The sequence below is a fragment of the Pseudorasbora parva genome, chromosome 20, assembly GCF_024679245.1.
Source record: "Pseudorasbora parva isolate DD20220531a chromosome 20, ASM2467924v1, whole genome shotgun sequence".
In the NCBI taxonomy this organism is placed as follows: domain Eukaryota; kingdom Metazoa; phylum Chordata; class Actinopteri; order Cypriniformes; family Gobionidae; genus Pseudorasbora; species Pseudorasbora parva.
In genome coordinates, this window is record NC_090191.1 from 38,823,016 (window position 1) to 38,839,282 (window position 16,267).

The 16,267-nt window shown below is 36.7% G+C and overlaps 1 long non-coding RNA gene across 1 annotated transcript; it reads right to left on the reverse strand.

The window, feature by feature from the left end:
• Nucleotides 1-579: 579 nt before the first annotated feature.
• LOC137049749 (uncharacterized) lies at nucleotides 580-15,424 on the reverse strand. The gene is made up of 3 exons (XR_010899703.1): nucleotides 15,320-15,424; nucleotides 1,422-1,561; nucleotides 580-853 (listed from the first exon to the last, which is right to left on the reverse strand). It is a non-coding gene; the product is annotated as an uncharacterized lncRNA (long non-coding RNA).
• Between the last annotated feature and the right edge of the window lie 843 nt (nucleotides 15,425-16,267).

Sequence of the window (16,267 nt, forward strand, 5' to 3'; positions counted from 1 at the left end):
GTTGTCCCATCGTGAGCTGTGACAAGCTACTGAGCGGATCAGAACATGAGGGACAAGAGAAGGCAGGACACAAAGGGGGGAGTGAAAATCCATCCGGCTCCCCCTGGGACTTCCGTGACAAAATCCAGCAGCGGTTATACAGCAAAACATAAAGTTTTCAAATTCCACTTAGGAAAATTTTCCTGAAACAGACTTAAGAATTTTAGCCACGCCCCTGACCACACCCTCTTTTAAACACGCCCCTGACCACACCCTCTTTTAGACACGCCCCTGACCACACCCTCTTTTATATTGTCACATAGCTCCCTTCATTTCTAGCCAACAGAAATCACTTCCTTCCTTTAGGAAACCAGACATTTCCACTTGATGATCCATGCTGACAAATTCACACTACAGCTTCATAGCAGTGAACTGTTATTCAAGTTGATTTATGTTACAGAAAAAACCCTGTGGGCCAGACATCATTTGTGCCTGACACACAAGGCCTCATTTGAAAAGCTCACTGAACTGATTTTATGTAACCACAGGTATTGAGGTTTGAAAAGCTAAGATCAGATGAAATCATGACTGGCACTCAAATGTCATTTATCCTTTTATTGTACACACACAATACACACTGGAGTGGATCGTTCTCAAACACAAATGTCCTCTTGAAATAGTTATCACAGGTCCAGGAGTTCTTGTGTAAGGCACATTACACCAGCAAACAGTGCACACTGAATCCAGAAAAAGCTCCGGTGAATAAGAGTTCAGCAGTTGCTCTCCTCAGCTGACTCTGTGCCAAACATCACTCACTGCTGTGGCCGCTTCTCCTGACGCCTCATGACCTCCAGCAGATCTGACCCAGAGATCCCTACAAACAGACAACAGACCATCAGAAACACTTCACAGCACAGAGAAGCTCTTCTTGTAGGAAGATACAGGTCTCAGACAGAAATAAACATGCATGATTAATGTTAACAATCATTTTATACTGTATGAACTCACAGTCAGGCAAATCAAAAGGTTGAATTTAACCAGAAGTCAGTTATTTTAATTTGATAAAAACAACTTAAACACTATTGCAACCACATCCATATAAACAAAACAAAACACTTCTGTTATTAAACAGGTGTTCATTCAGTGTTTGCATGACTTAATAATGAAGTCCAGGAGTAAAAACACTTCACTTGAAGCTTTAAAAACTATGGCCTGGTTTCACAGAGAGTGCTTACATTAGGCAAGGATTAGATTTTAGTTGAATTAGGACATTTATGCTTTTATAAACGTGTCCAAGAAGAAAACATCACTGGTGTGAATCTTGAGACAAAACACTGACATTTTAATTTAAGTTATAACAGCTCAAACATGCGTTTTAGTTTTGGATTAGACTAGAGCATTGTCTGTGAAACCAGAGGAATAATTTAAAGATATTTACTTACCGTATTAACCGCAGACCTCCTCATGCTCACGCCATTCCTTAGGCAGAATGGACATTGGCAACAGGCTGTCAGGATATTAGTCACCTTTTCAGCCAATGAGATTACTGCTTGTAGGTTAGTCCCGCCCACTGCTGAACGATCTGCAATTAAGAAAAAACGTCTCATAAATCTATTCACAGAGCACAAACAACAATAATGTGCTGTTTAAAATGCAAATAAATAAGGGTGGATAATGGATAAGGATTTAGCATTTGAACAAATAAATAAACAAATAAAATAGAACTGCCAAAAATGTCACATTTACAAAAAAACATAGCCTTTGTCAAATTATAAAGCAAAACATTAAATGTGCAAAAAAACAAAACAAAACAAAAAAAACCTTCTTATTATGTATTTTCCAAGTGGACTAGCAGCAGCATCGCCATCGTTTAAGACGGTGGCTCTCGCTCATTCCTAATATCTAACTATGATGATTTAAAAACTAGATTGTATGTCATTCTGGATAACGGATGAAATGCCCTGGCTAACTGAGGTTTACTTTATAATCAGGAACTGCTTTTTGAAACAATATTATATCACATGACATAACAAAAGGTCACTGGTGTCTTATCCAGCAGTGAAATTACATAAGGCACAATTTGGATTGAAAACATCAATTATATTACAGTAGATTTAAAATAGTTTTATTCATCTTTTCTACATTTTGTCATATTTTTGTATTTAGATTTGAACCTGGAATGACATTTTGGGACTTTTGAGCTCAATAGTTCCTGAAAGATTAATTATTTATAAAGAATACTCACGAGTAATTAAGAGGGGGAAGTCGGGTCATTTAATGTAGTGTATTTAAAAATGTATATCTTTTTAAAGCTACACTGTGTGATATTTTCCCCCACCCAGTGGTGAAAAGGTATATGACCACCCAGTGAATATTAGTTTCTGATCCTCTCAATACTGATTTCGTTTTAACTCTCCGATTTAGTCCAAGATTAACATGGCTTCCAGTTCGACCTCTTCCATGAGTGCCATCGAGTGGTTCAATATATAAAATTATTAAAGGTGTTTCACATGTGGAGTTCAAATCCAATAATGCTTATTTGCTATATGGCCCCATGTATGTTTCAAGCGACCCAATTCTGAATTTTTCCTCTCATGTGGCACAGATCGGATATGACATGTGAACGTGTAAGCACAGTAAAAAAACGCATGAATTCTGATATACTCAGATCGGATTCAGGCCTCACTCATATGTGGTCATAAATCCGATATGATTCAGTTACGTGCATTAGCTGCCATGTTAGCGGTCAGATCCCAGTAGTATATTCCTGCACAACCGGAGGCTGCAGTTTCAGGACCCCAGTTTCAGGACCGCAATTCTAGGACCCTCGTTTTTTGTGACAGTGCCACCTACAGAACTGGATGATACAGCGGTGTGCTGCAGTTTCAGGACCTCAGTTCTACGACTCAGGTGGTTTAGTTAGTAGCCTACATAGTATCAAGATATTTTATCTCAGGAGTATATTTTATGTGATTTTTTAAATTCAAAATGCATCAGAGGTTAATTACAAAGTGTGTAATACCTGCTTTGATGCACAATTTTATATTTAAACAAATTAATTTACACAAAATATAAATGAAAAATGTATATCAATCTTTAAAAAAAAGTTGAGTACCTTAAATCCTAATTTCTTGAATTATACTGTATATTGATTAACCTCCTTAAGTTTAACTTATTAGTTCATTATAAATAAAGATGGAATCAGTAGGCTATATGCAGTCACTAAATTACAGTCAGATATTTTAAATGTTGTAGAGAGGCAAGACAAGACTCAAGAATGATTGAAGAACATATATTTATGTAATTTTTGCAATAACAACAGCACCAAAAAGACCCCTGATTTTTCATCAGTTGCTGCACAGACGGAATGGATATATCCGATTTAACATTTGTGCACTGTTGGAGTTGTAGAGAGAGAAAGCCAAACAGAATATTAATGTTACTCATGTCTAAGTCCAAACTCCAAATTTGTAAGTATATAAGAGCAATATCCACCAGTTGAGACCATGATACTTTACAGTTGAAGCTGCATATAGCATAAGGCAACTACTGTAAACATTTCCTATATACCTTACTTAGCTAAATGGATCTGGTGAACATGGTAATTTTGATAAATGAGCCATGACACAAAATTAACTGTAGATAAAAAATAATAATAAAAAACTGCACAAGTTATAAAAGCCAGCAACTGTTACAGAGATGAATACCAATATATATTGTTAATACCCTTCTATTTTGAAGCGCTCCATCAGAAGAAGGCACCACCTCTTTCTAATGAAAGGCATGTCCAGCTGAAAGATGTGTGACATTGACAGATACTATATTAGCATATACTTGGCAAAAAAAAAAAAAAACTGAAAAAAAAAAAAACACTGAGACTTTATCCCGCAGTCATTTCCACAGTGATGGCGTGGCAATCCCTAAAAGCAAAAAAAAAAAGGTAACATACATGTCAAAAGCCATGCCATCTCGGTTACATTATGAAATTTACATGATATGCAGAATGGAATATAATAATATTTAGCTAAATATGCATTTATTAATCACTGCAATATTATGCCCAGTCTTTTCAGTCTAGCTCCAAGGATTACAAAAAAACATTTGTGCAAGATTCATACAGAAAAATTATTTAAACCAAATTAAAGGATTAATTTTAATCATTTTAATCCTTCACAGCAAAAATATATCAGCAGGCTATAACAACGTAGCCAAAGTATAAATGGCTGAACTTGTCAAACATTATGCATCATTTAGACAGGCTAATATTGTATCGCAACCAGGCAGTCATCGCAGTTATGTAAGACTATTTTATTCTTAATTATGGTAAAACAATGAGTATTCAGCAAGTTTGCCCACTAATAAGCTACAGGTAATCGTACGCACCCTTACACCAACATGCTTTTGTCATCTTTTTAAGTTTAATTAGTGTGCTGGCAGCTGTATTATAGTCATTAAAATCAAAAAGGATTTAATAAATCTCAGCCACATCACGATCAAGAACATCATAGTAGTTAATAAAACTAGCACACAAATTCTTAATTCGTCTGAATTAATTCTTAATTCATAGTTAGCAGCTCTCACTTTGGCTATTTTGTTTCATTTAAACGTTATAAAATAAAACCTGATTGAATACCGTTACTCACAGTCTGAAAGGTGTCCATTGTCCATCTTAAATTCGTGTTTTGGTGATTCAGTTCGGTAGGTGGCGCTGTCACACAAAACTAGGGTCCTAGAACTGGGGTCTTAGAACTGGGGTCCTGAAACTGATATTCCCTATGGAACGCGATCGGGGCCAAATATCTTTTACCGAAACGCGTGACTTTTGACCGTGTCAACACGCACTGCACTGTTAGTCTGTGTCAACGCAATTTGGTACGCGTTTCTTTTTTACGTATAGACACGCACATTCTGGTCGTGTTAAGGCGTCGGTTGTCGTCGCGTTACTTTAGTAGCCTACTTGTAAAGACGCACAGTTTTATCATGTTAAGACGACAAATTTGAACGTGCTTCCGAACCGACACATTCTGTGAATGTAATTTTTTGTTTTTTTAAAAGCAGACTTACCTTTAGATTTAGCCTAGGCTACATACATATTGATAAAACTTTAATTAATTACTTAACTGACTACTGTCCTTGAGTAAAATAGCCTAATGTTAATGTAGATAGGCAAGGCTATATAAGTAAATGCTCAATATTATAGGCTACAATTATTATAATTTATCTAGCCTATGGGTTAGTGGGTTTTTTTTTTTTTTTTAAAGTTGGGCTATATATAATTTCTAAAAGTAACCTATATAGGCTAATTTACACAGCACATATGTATAACTGACACACACACACACACACACACACACACACACACACACACACACACACACACACACACACACACACACACACACACACACACACACACACACACACACACACACACACACACACACACACACACACACACACACACACACACACACACACACACACACACACACACACACACACACACACACACACACACACACACACACACACACACACAGTTTTGTTTCCAGGAACATCATGTTGTCTGCTGCAGGCTGATGAGTGTTATAATAAAATGACTTCTTTATATTTAAATATGTTTTATATTCAATTTATTTATCAAACCTATAACCTATACCTATAAACGTGGCTTTATGAAGCCATAAGTTATAGACTAGAGACATGAATACCTTTGGGAAACTTTTGGGTACAATTTCTGAGACAAGGTTTACATTTAGAGAAGAGTATTCCTAAATCTGTTTAATCGGGTTTTTAAAAATGGTTTTCTGAAAAACATCTTAATTAAATTACTATAACAAACAGATTTTCAGTAATTTTATTTGTCAAAAACTGGTGTGTTTAAAAAAAAAATATTGCATTAAAATATGTGTCTTTTGGGTTTTTTGGGCCTTTTTGCTGCCATTTATGCTTCTCGGTCCCATGCAACTTTAAGATTTTCTTGGTTCATTCTATAGGCGACCTCTGTTTGTTTTACAGTTTTTTCAAATTGCTAAAAGTGTGACTTGAGGCTCACTCACTGAAACCATTCACTCATGTACCAAATCTTCAGACCAAGCCTGCAAGCACCTTTACACTCAGTTTGCAAATGAAAAATAAACTTTTTGCAAAACTCTAAACACATCTCTATTAGATACGTAATTCAAAACAAAACCTGTGGGCTATAACTCTGCATGAAACGCATGTAACTAAATACTTTTTTAATCAAGTAACGCAATCAGACTACAATTAGGCTTACTGAAATTTAAATGAGTTTGTTACTCGCATTACTCTCTTTTGTGAAATATGAAAGCTTGCAGACAAAAAGTACAAATCTAAAACGGAAAATGTAGGCTACTGTTAATTTTCTGCCATAGGCCTACTAGCCTATCCAGTAATATTACGGAAATGTCCGTTGACCCTTAAAACACAAACTAATGCAGTGTGTAATTCAAAATACAGGTATAATACCTGTAAAAAAAAAAAAAAAAAAAACGAATACTGAAAATTCCTTCATATTTATACAGTAGGCTACATTGTGCCCTAGTTTTACAGACTTTTTTTCCAGTTTTTTTCAGAGGCCCTAGCCCGGCTCTTTTGTATCCTCCTTAGCTATATTGTCACCCCAGGTGAAAAATACAGACTATTAAATGTATTACAAATGTACTTGAGTGTGTTTTTAGTACATTACAAATATACTATAATGCTTTTTTAATACATTTAATAGTACGTCTTTTTCACCTGAGACAGCCATTAAAATAGTTCAGTTTCGTTTTTAATTTCAAATTAGTTATATTTCGTTTCGTTTCTTTATTAAGTTAATTTAGAAAAATGTTTGGAGCAGGCCTTTAGCCTCTCAAATCAACAATGGTCTTGTCTTGCCTATAATAAAAAAATATTTAAAAGTGAAACACTTAGCCTAGAGCATCACACATTTAGTTTAAATGTTTAGCCTATTATCACCACCGCAGTAAAAAGGCATTTTTGAGAAGTTGAGGTGCTATAGGCTGATCGTATGCGTTCGCAAACGAAACCACTGTAAAAAAATGTGCCTTAAAATAACGGTAATCTACTGGCAGCTGTGGTGCCAGCAATGTACTCTTAATTTACAGCCCTCTACTGTTTATATACAGCTCTCCTTTTTTTTTTTTTTTTTTTACAGTATTTTACCGTAATAATACCATGAAATAACTTTTCATTTGGAAAACTGATCGCTTCAAACTATACAATGCTATACAATGTTTTTACTGTAAACTTGTTTCATTTGAGTCATTTCACACGTGTAAGTTCTAATAGTGAAATAATTTAGAAACCTGACTTTAACTTCAATCTTTGCAGTTCATTGTGAGCAATAGCACACACGTATGTACACACGTATACACACGTATCAGCAAACACAGTTACTGCCGTTAAATAAAGCATCAGGCAGCATATCATCAATGTTTCTCTGCTCATCCTGGACTGAAGCACAGGCTCTACTCTTCGACACAATGGTGTCCAACAAAACTAATGAATTCAACTAAAAGATCTCTTCTATATCATCTTGTGCAACAACACATAAACACAGGTCATTTTAAAATTTATTCTCCTTATCACTTACTGACTTTGCACAACCTTTTTTCTATTAACTTGCACTAAAATTCAGTGGAAATATCTTGATTTATCTGGTAAATCTGAGTGTTACGTTTTACAGTCTATTACTGTTTTTTCCTTGATTTAGCGGTAATCAACCGGCAGCTCTGGTTGCCAGCAAATTGCCGTTTTTTACAGTACTTTTCCGTAAATGAATTTACAGTTGCTTACCATTAATTTACGGTTCCCTCTGTGGGTTTTTTCATCTTCACCTGACCCCTTTAACCCTTTTAACCCCACAGCAAAATCATCCGTTTTAAATGAACACTGAAGAGTGTACACATACAGAGTGTTAGAATAATTGAAGCATTGTTGAAGTTCATGAGATAGTTAAGAGATTAATTAAGTGATAACTGAGAACACCTGTTAACAAGAACCACTGAAGGACAGAGAAACACAAGAACTACAACTGACTTCAGCCACAGCTTTAGATGAAATCAACTGAAGATAAAAGAAGACATTAAATCTCTGAAGATCTCAGCAGAGGATTAAACAACTCAGTCAGACGACAGAAGATCTTATTGAGAATTATCAGATCTTTAGGTGTTGATGTTTAATTGAAAACATTTGGTCACCATTATCGTGATCAGTGTTAGCTTCAGTTGGGCTCTTGGCCCTTTACTTTGTAATGATAGTTTTCTTTGTCTGCTATAACTGTGTGTTTTTAGACACATTCATTATAGCAAAAAAGCCAAGAAAACATGTGGTCAGAAGATATTGGTTATGTTCTACTTGCGGCATGATCATAGTGGGATGCAGTTTGTTAATCTCATCCAATGTCTCACTCCTAATTAAACCCGTTCTTTTAAAAACAGATACATTTACCCTTATTTTATGTTACTAAATTGGGACACTTCTAAAAGTATCACCTGCTGATTATTAATCAGTTTTCAAGGATTTTTAAACTCATGAGTTACAAAAATAGTTAGCTCTAAGGTATCATTAAGACTCACATAGACATGAAGAATCAGCATATGAATCTCAACAATGGTGACAATCAATAAAAAAGATGAACAGGTCAATACAGAAACAACGCCAAAAATAAAGGCAAATCGTAAGAATTAAGAAAAAAAACTATTCAGCAGCATTATTTATTCGTGCTGCAATGCATGCTGGGAGTTTAGAGTGTCACCATGGTTGAGATTCATCCGCTGATTCTTGATTTGTATGTGAGTCAGATGTTTCAGCCAATAACTGCTTCCATGCTTTTCTAATTATCTGGTTGTTGTAACACTGATGTTATAAAATGATAGGGTTCAATTTTACTTAAAATAAAGTATCATATGTATCTTCATAGATAAGACAAATCATTAGTGAATTAAACCACTATTAAATAGTCAACATAATCTACCTGTGATGAAGACATGGGTTCAAATCTCTTCAAATAACTAGGTCTACACTTTTTCAAATCGAGTCTAATAAATGTAAAAGAGTTTGGCCCTCCTGTGGTGATTTGAGTGAATTACACCATTGCAAATCGAGTCTAATAAACGTAAAAGAGTTTGGCCCTCCTGTGGTGATTTGAGTGAATTACACCATTGCAAATCGAGTCTAATAAACGTAAGAGTTTTGCCCTCCTGTGGTGATTTGAGTGAATTACACCATTGCAAATCGAGTCTAATAAACTTAAAAGAGTTTCGCCCTCCTGTGGTGATTTGAGTGAATTACACCATTGCAAATCGAGTCTAATAAACGTAAAAGAGTTTCGCCCTCCTGTGGTGATTTGAGTGAATTACACCGTTGCAAATCAAGTCTAATAAACGTAAAAGAGTTTGGCCCTCCTGTGGTTATTTGTATGAATTACACCTTTGCAAATCGAGTCTGATAAACTTAAAAGAGTTTCGCCCTCCTGTGGTGATTTGAGTGAATTACACCTTTGCAAATCGAGTCTAATAAACGTAAAAGAGTTTGGCCCTCCTGTGGTGATTTGTGTGAATTACACCATTGCAAATTGAGTCTAATAAACGTAAAAGAGTTTTGCCCTCCTGTGGTGATTTGTGTGAATTACACCATTGCAAATCGAGTCTAATAAACGTAAAAGAGTTTTGCCCTCCTGTGGTTATTTGAGTGAATTACACCATTGCAAATCGAGTCTAATAAACGTAAAAGAGTTTGGCCCTCCTGTGGTGATTTGAGTGAATTACACCTTTGCAAATCGAGTCTAATAAACGTAAAAGAGTTTGGCCCTCCTGTGGTGATCTGAGTGAATTACACCATTGCAAATCGAGTCTAATAAACGTAAAAGAGTTTGGCCCTCCTGTGGTGATTTGAGTGAATTACACCTTTGCAAATCGAGTCTAATAAACGTAAAAGAGTTTCGCCCTCCTGTGGTGATTTGAGTAAATTACACCTTTGCAAATCGAGTCTAATAAACCTAAAAGAGTTTGGCCCTCCTGTGGTGATTTGAGTGAATTACACCATTGCAAATCGAGTCTAATAAAAGTAAAAGAGTTTCGCCCTCCTGTGGTGATTTGAGTGAATTACACCTTTGCAAATCGAGTCTAATAAATGTAAAAGAGTTTCGCCCTCCTGTGGTGATTTGAGTGAATTACACCATTGCAAATCGAGTCTAATAAAAGTAAAAGAGTTTCGCCCTCCTGTGGTGATTTGAGTGAATTACACCATTGCAAATCGAGTCTAATAAATGTAAAAGAGTTTCGCCCTCCTGTGGTGATTTGAGTGAATTACACCATTGCAAATCGAGTCTAATAAAAGTAAAAGAGTTTTGCCCTCCTGTGGTGATTTGAGTGAATTACACCTTTGCAAATCGAGTCTAATAAACTTAAAAGAGTTTCGCCCTCCTGTGGTGATTTGAGTGAATTACACCTTTGCAAATCGAGTCTAATAAAAGTAAAAGAGTTTCGCCCTCCTGTGGTGATTTGAGTGAATTACACCATTGCAAATCGAGTCTAATAAAAGTAAAAGAGTTTTGCCCTCCTGTGGTGATTTGAGTGAATTACACCTTTGCAAATCGAGTCTAATAAACCTAAAAGAGTTTGGCCCTCCTGTGGTGATTTGAGTGAATTACACCATTGCAAATCGAGTCTAATAAAAGTAAAAGAGTTTCGCCCTCCTGTGGTGATTTGAGTAAATTACACCTTTGCAAATCGAGTCTAATAAATGTAAAAGAGTTTCGCCCTCCTGTGGTGATTTGAGTGAATTACACCATTGTAAATCGAGTCTAATAAAAGTAAAAGAGTTTCGCCCTCCTGTGGTGATTTGAGTGAATTACACCATTGCAAATCGAGTCTAATAAATGTAAAAGAGTTTCGCCCTCCTGTGGTGATTTGAGTGAATTACACCATTGCAAATCGAGTCTAATAAAAGTAAAAGAGTTTTGCCCTCCTGTGGTGATTTGAGTGAATTACACCTTTGCAAATCGAGTCTAATAAACTTAAAAGAGTTTCGCCCTCCTGTGGTGATTTGTGTGAATTACACCTTTGCAAATCGAGTCTAATAAACGTAAGAGTTTCGCCCTCCTGTGGTGATTTGAGTGAATTACACCATTGCAAATCGAGTCTAATAAAAGTAAAAGAGTTTTGCCCTCCTGTGGTGATTTGAGTGAATTACACCATTGCAAATCGAGTCTAATAAATGTAAAAGAGTTTCACCCTCCTGTGGTGATTTGAGTGAATTACACCATTGCAAATCGAGTCTAATAAAAGTAAAAGAGTTTTGCCCTCCTGTGGTGATTTGAGTGAATTACACCTTTGCAAATCGAGTCTAATAAACTTAAAAGAGTTTCGCCCTCCTGTGGTGATTTGAGTGAATTACACCTTTGCAAATCGAGTCTAATAAACGTAAAAGAGTTTGGCCCTCCTGTGGTGATTTGAGTGAATTACACCATTGCAAATCGAGTCTAATAAACGTAAATGAGTTTGGCCCTCCTGTGGTGATTTGAGTGAATTACACCTTTGCAAATCGAGTCTAATAAACTTAAAAGAGTTTCGCCCTCCTGTGGTGATTTGAGTGAATTACACCTTTGCAAATCGAGTCTAATAAACGTAAAAGAGTTTGGCCCTCCTGTGGTGATTTGAGTGAATTACACCATTGCAAATCGAGTCTAATAAACGTAAAAGAGTTTGGCCCTCCTGTGGTGATTTGAGTGAATTACACCATTGCAAATCGAGTCTAATAAACGTAAAAGAGTTTGGCCCTCCTGTGGTGATTTGAGTGAATTACACCTTTGCAAATCGAGTCTAATAAACGTAAAAGAGTTTGGCCCTCCTGTGGTGATTTGAGTGAATTACACCTTTGCAAATCGAGTCTAATAAACTTAAAAGAGTTTCGCCCTCCTGTGGTTATTTGAGTGAATTACACCATTGCAAATCGAGTCTAATAAACGTAAAAGAGTTTGGCCCTCCTGTGGTGATTTGAGTGAATTACACCATTGCAAATCGAGTCTAATAAACTTAAAAGAGTTTCGCCCTCCTGTGGTTATTTGAGTGAATTACACCATTGCAAATCGAGTCTAATAAACGTAAAAGAGTTTGGCCCTCCTGTGGTGATTTGAGTGAATTACACCTTTGCAAATCGAGTCTAATAAACTTAAAAGAGTTTCGCCCTCCTGTGGTTATTTGAGTGAATTACACCGTTGCAAATTAAGTTTATTTGATTTTAGGTCTTTTGACTTTTTTTGCAAATCAATTTATTTTAACTAAAGAAAGAACAGAACATAGAGAGTGTAAATAGATCTGATTGGCTGTTCATGTTGAATTGTGTTTAGTATATTCTCCTGCACTTACCCTCTTGCAGAAGTGTAGTTTATTTAAGTTATGTTCATTAGACTTGATTTGCAGTGGTGTAATTCATATAAATCACCACAGGAGGGTTTAAACATATTAATATATTTGGGCTTTAATTTGTTCTGGTGTAATTTCATAAATCATTGCGAGTGCACAGTCTGATCAACTTTAATAACTTATTTGCAAATGTATTTGTTTGAGTGGGACCGAACATCGAAGGTGTAAATAGCTCTTATTGGCAGTTTCAATGTTTTTCTGCTCTCACCGTCTTAGAGAAGTGTAGCACATTTAAGCTCATTAGACTCAATAACCAAAACTCATCTGATCTTGACAAAAATAAATAAATCACATTAAAATCAATCTGTTTTTCATTAAGTATATTTTAAAATAAATAGATATAAATAGAAAATGAAATATAATTACAAATCATTGCCAAAGCTGAATTCAACACAATCTCTGTGGTGAGCAGATCAGTGTTCGCTAGGTGTGAAAGTATTGGATCAAATCCAGCACTAACATTTGTTTTAATTTTTTACTCTACAAACATTATAAAACAATTATGAAGTATATGTTTGACCTGGAGCTCAGTGGTTCAATGGCTGAACGCATGTGTTTGACTCCCAACAGCAACAGAGATTTGTGATCAAATCCCACAGACACAAGAAACATCTGCTCTTGTGCTCAAACCAGAACATTCTGGTTCAAATCCCATATTTTTTCACAAAGCTCTTGATAAAACCTGTTGAAACGCTCCTCATCTCTGCAGTCTCAGTGGCTCAGGAGTGATAATGTTGTGTTTCGATCCTGGCGTCCTGGGTTCAAATCCCACTTTTGCTGACTTTCACTTCTTCTCATTAGACAAAGTGTCCCAAAAACCAACAGTTGATGTGAAATCTATGATGGTTAAGTGGATAAACACACACTCTCTTGAGAATGACGTTGTGATAAACACACGGGTTCAACTCACACCTTATACCTACATTTTTTCCTAGTATATAACTCAAAGGTCTCCATAAAACTCAAAAACAGCCATTTGAGTCTCAGATTCAGTGGTTCATGAGGTAAACTGTGGAGCGTCAATCACAGAGTCTTGGGTTTGAATCTCAGGATGTCCCTCATGAAATGATTTCTTTAGTTTCACTGGTTCTGAACGATTAAGACAAAACTCCTCCCAAAAAGAAGAGCTTGCGAGCAGAAGCTCCAGTGGCTCAGTGGTCTGTGGGATGCTCCGTCATGTGGAGAAGCCTAGTTCGAATCTCACTCTTTGTTGTGAAAGTCTTTAGTTTCACTGGTTTTGGCCCGGAAAAAAAAGATATGCCACCCCCAAAAAAGAAGCGTGAGCATGGCAGTGCCAGTGGCTCAGTGGTCTGAGCATGAGCTCTTGGGGTGAGAGGTTCCTGGTTCAAAACCAGCCTGATCATCAGGAGGATGAGAGAAAGATGGAAACAAGGGGGGAAGGAAAAATGCAGCCTCCCCTCTCTGGGGACTTCTTGGACTATATCCAGCAGAGGTTATCTATTGCATCAAGATGTTGACTTAAATAAAAAATATCCCAGCTCTGGGACTAAGTCGACAATTTCCCAGCTGCTCTTTCTGTATAACCAGTTGTGTGTCCTTGACTCAGGCTATTCCTTGTTCCTCCATCTTCTTGTCAGCACCACGCCATCCTCCAATTGGTCATTTCCTGGAGATCTGAGTGGGATTCGAACCAGCAACCTCTGAACCATGAGACAGCACTCATGGCTGTTTTTAAGGGTCATTTAGGTTTTGAGTTTATCTTAACTTATGCTTTAAACACATTTGTTCCTGATTTAACCGTGTTTAATCAACAAGCTGTGCTTTACAAGATTTACTCTCTGTTTATCATGTTAGAAGTTTAACCCTCAAAAACTCACACTTCAGAAACGTTAACACTCGTGGAATTCAAGGTTATACTTTCATAACCAAAGGTAAAAGATTATCCTCTGAGGCACAGCGTTTGTGAAGTTGGGCTTGTGTTTTGCTCTTATGTCATTAGTAAATTCATTTCTTGCACTTTAGACCTCAAAGCTTTGTGCTTTCTGTTAAATAACAGTATTGGTTATGGTTGTCACCTTCATGGTGAAACAATCTTTGATCATCATTGACAATTTACGGGTTGTTGAACAGCACTCTGCTTCACATGAGAATCCTGCTTCAGCTCTCACTTTTGAGATGGATGATTTTGTTTAATTGGTTCTGAATGATAAAGAACAGGGCTTGACATAAACACCATTTGGCGTGTAACACAGTCACTCCTATGAGCCACTTTGGTGGGTCTTCTCAAAAGACATCTGTTATAATTGCGTTGCGCTTTATAACCAATCGCACACAAGTCTGTTAAGCTTATAAATGCAATGTCATAATCAGAGATGATCAGATTGGTCATCACGTCAGAGTTTTGTTCAGAGCACGTTCTCTCTCACTGAAATCTGCACTCTCATCAAAGCAGAGATGTGTGTGCAATGTACGCAGGAGATTCATCATACATTCATCATACAGTGATTGACTGTTTTTGTTTTAGCAGCAAAAATAGTTTCAAACAATTATCACAACCGAACCATAGCGCACCTGATGTGACTGGCATAAAGTTGGCTCGAAGCTGGACATTTGATATTTGCAAATTTCTCCAAAGTTGTATACAACATTGGTATACACATTTCTACCTTCAATAGCATTAGAAGAAAATGGCTTGCAATCATAAAACCAACTGTAAAGTGTTCATATAGGTGTCAGGTATGATGCTTCACAAACTTCTGCTGACTCTCACATCAGTATCAGTCCTCGAGTCCTTCTCAATACACTTTATACTGTGAAGATCAGAGGCGATTCATTCAGAGACTGAACAGGTGATGCCACAGCTAGAGATTGATTTGATATAGTGTCATTAGACAAGAGAAACTGACTTTATGCTGAAAGTTACTTACAGGTTGAGCTGAAATATGCGTGTTAAAGAGCCATTAAGAGCTGTCCTCATGTCATCTGCAGGATCTGCTCGTGTTGTTGGGACTGTCATCAAGCATCATGAGGTCAATCAGCCGAAGAGTCAGACTGAAGGTCAAACCCGCTTCTGCCGCCTACAGGAGCGGAGGGGAAACTGACCTTTACTTTCCTATTAGTGGCGAGATCACATCTGAGACTGACAGAAACATGTTTAAATCCCAGATACAGTGACCATCTTTTACAAAGCCTCAGTCACTTCATACATTAGATACAAGCTGTGTGGCGCAGAATTTCTTTTTGCCTTTGAATTAAAAAATCTGGTCTTTTTAGTGCCAATAAATGTATTTTAAGCAAAAGAACAGAGAGGACAGAAGAAAAATCCTATTTAAGTTTATATAGTCTTGATTTGCAGCAGTCATTCTCTCAAATCACCCTAATAGAACTATTAAGTAAGTCGCATGATATTGTGGATTTCTGCATTTTATCACAATGTGTGTCCATGGAGTTTGTTGATGGCCTTGAATAAGTGCTGCTGAGTGACTTTATACATCTGCAGAATCTGCACTTGTATGACTGTAAAATGACAGAACGTGGTGAGGCGGCAGTCAAGTTGACATTAGACGCCATGTTGTTCACAAGGATGTCATAATGTGAAGCCGATTACACCCCTAGAGGAGCGGATCACAAACCGCACCCATTTCAGAGTTGAGTCTCACCTCCAACTGACAAAAAAAAAAAAAAAAAAAAAAAAAAAAAAAAAATCAATTAGTTTCTTTTCATACCTTCGTTATTTTCAACAAAACTCTATATTTACAAAGTAAAATGTATGAGATGAAAAACAGGTTATGGCCAGTTTTCTTCAACAAGTGTATCAGCAGCATTACAAGAAACAACAAAACGGGCACTGGTAGTTGTTGGACACATTAGTATTT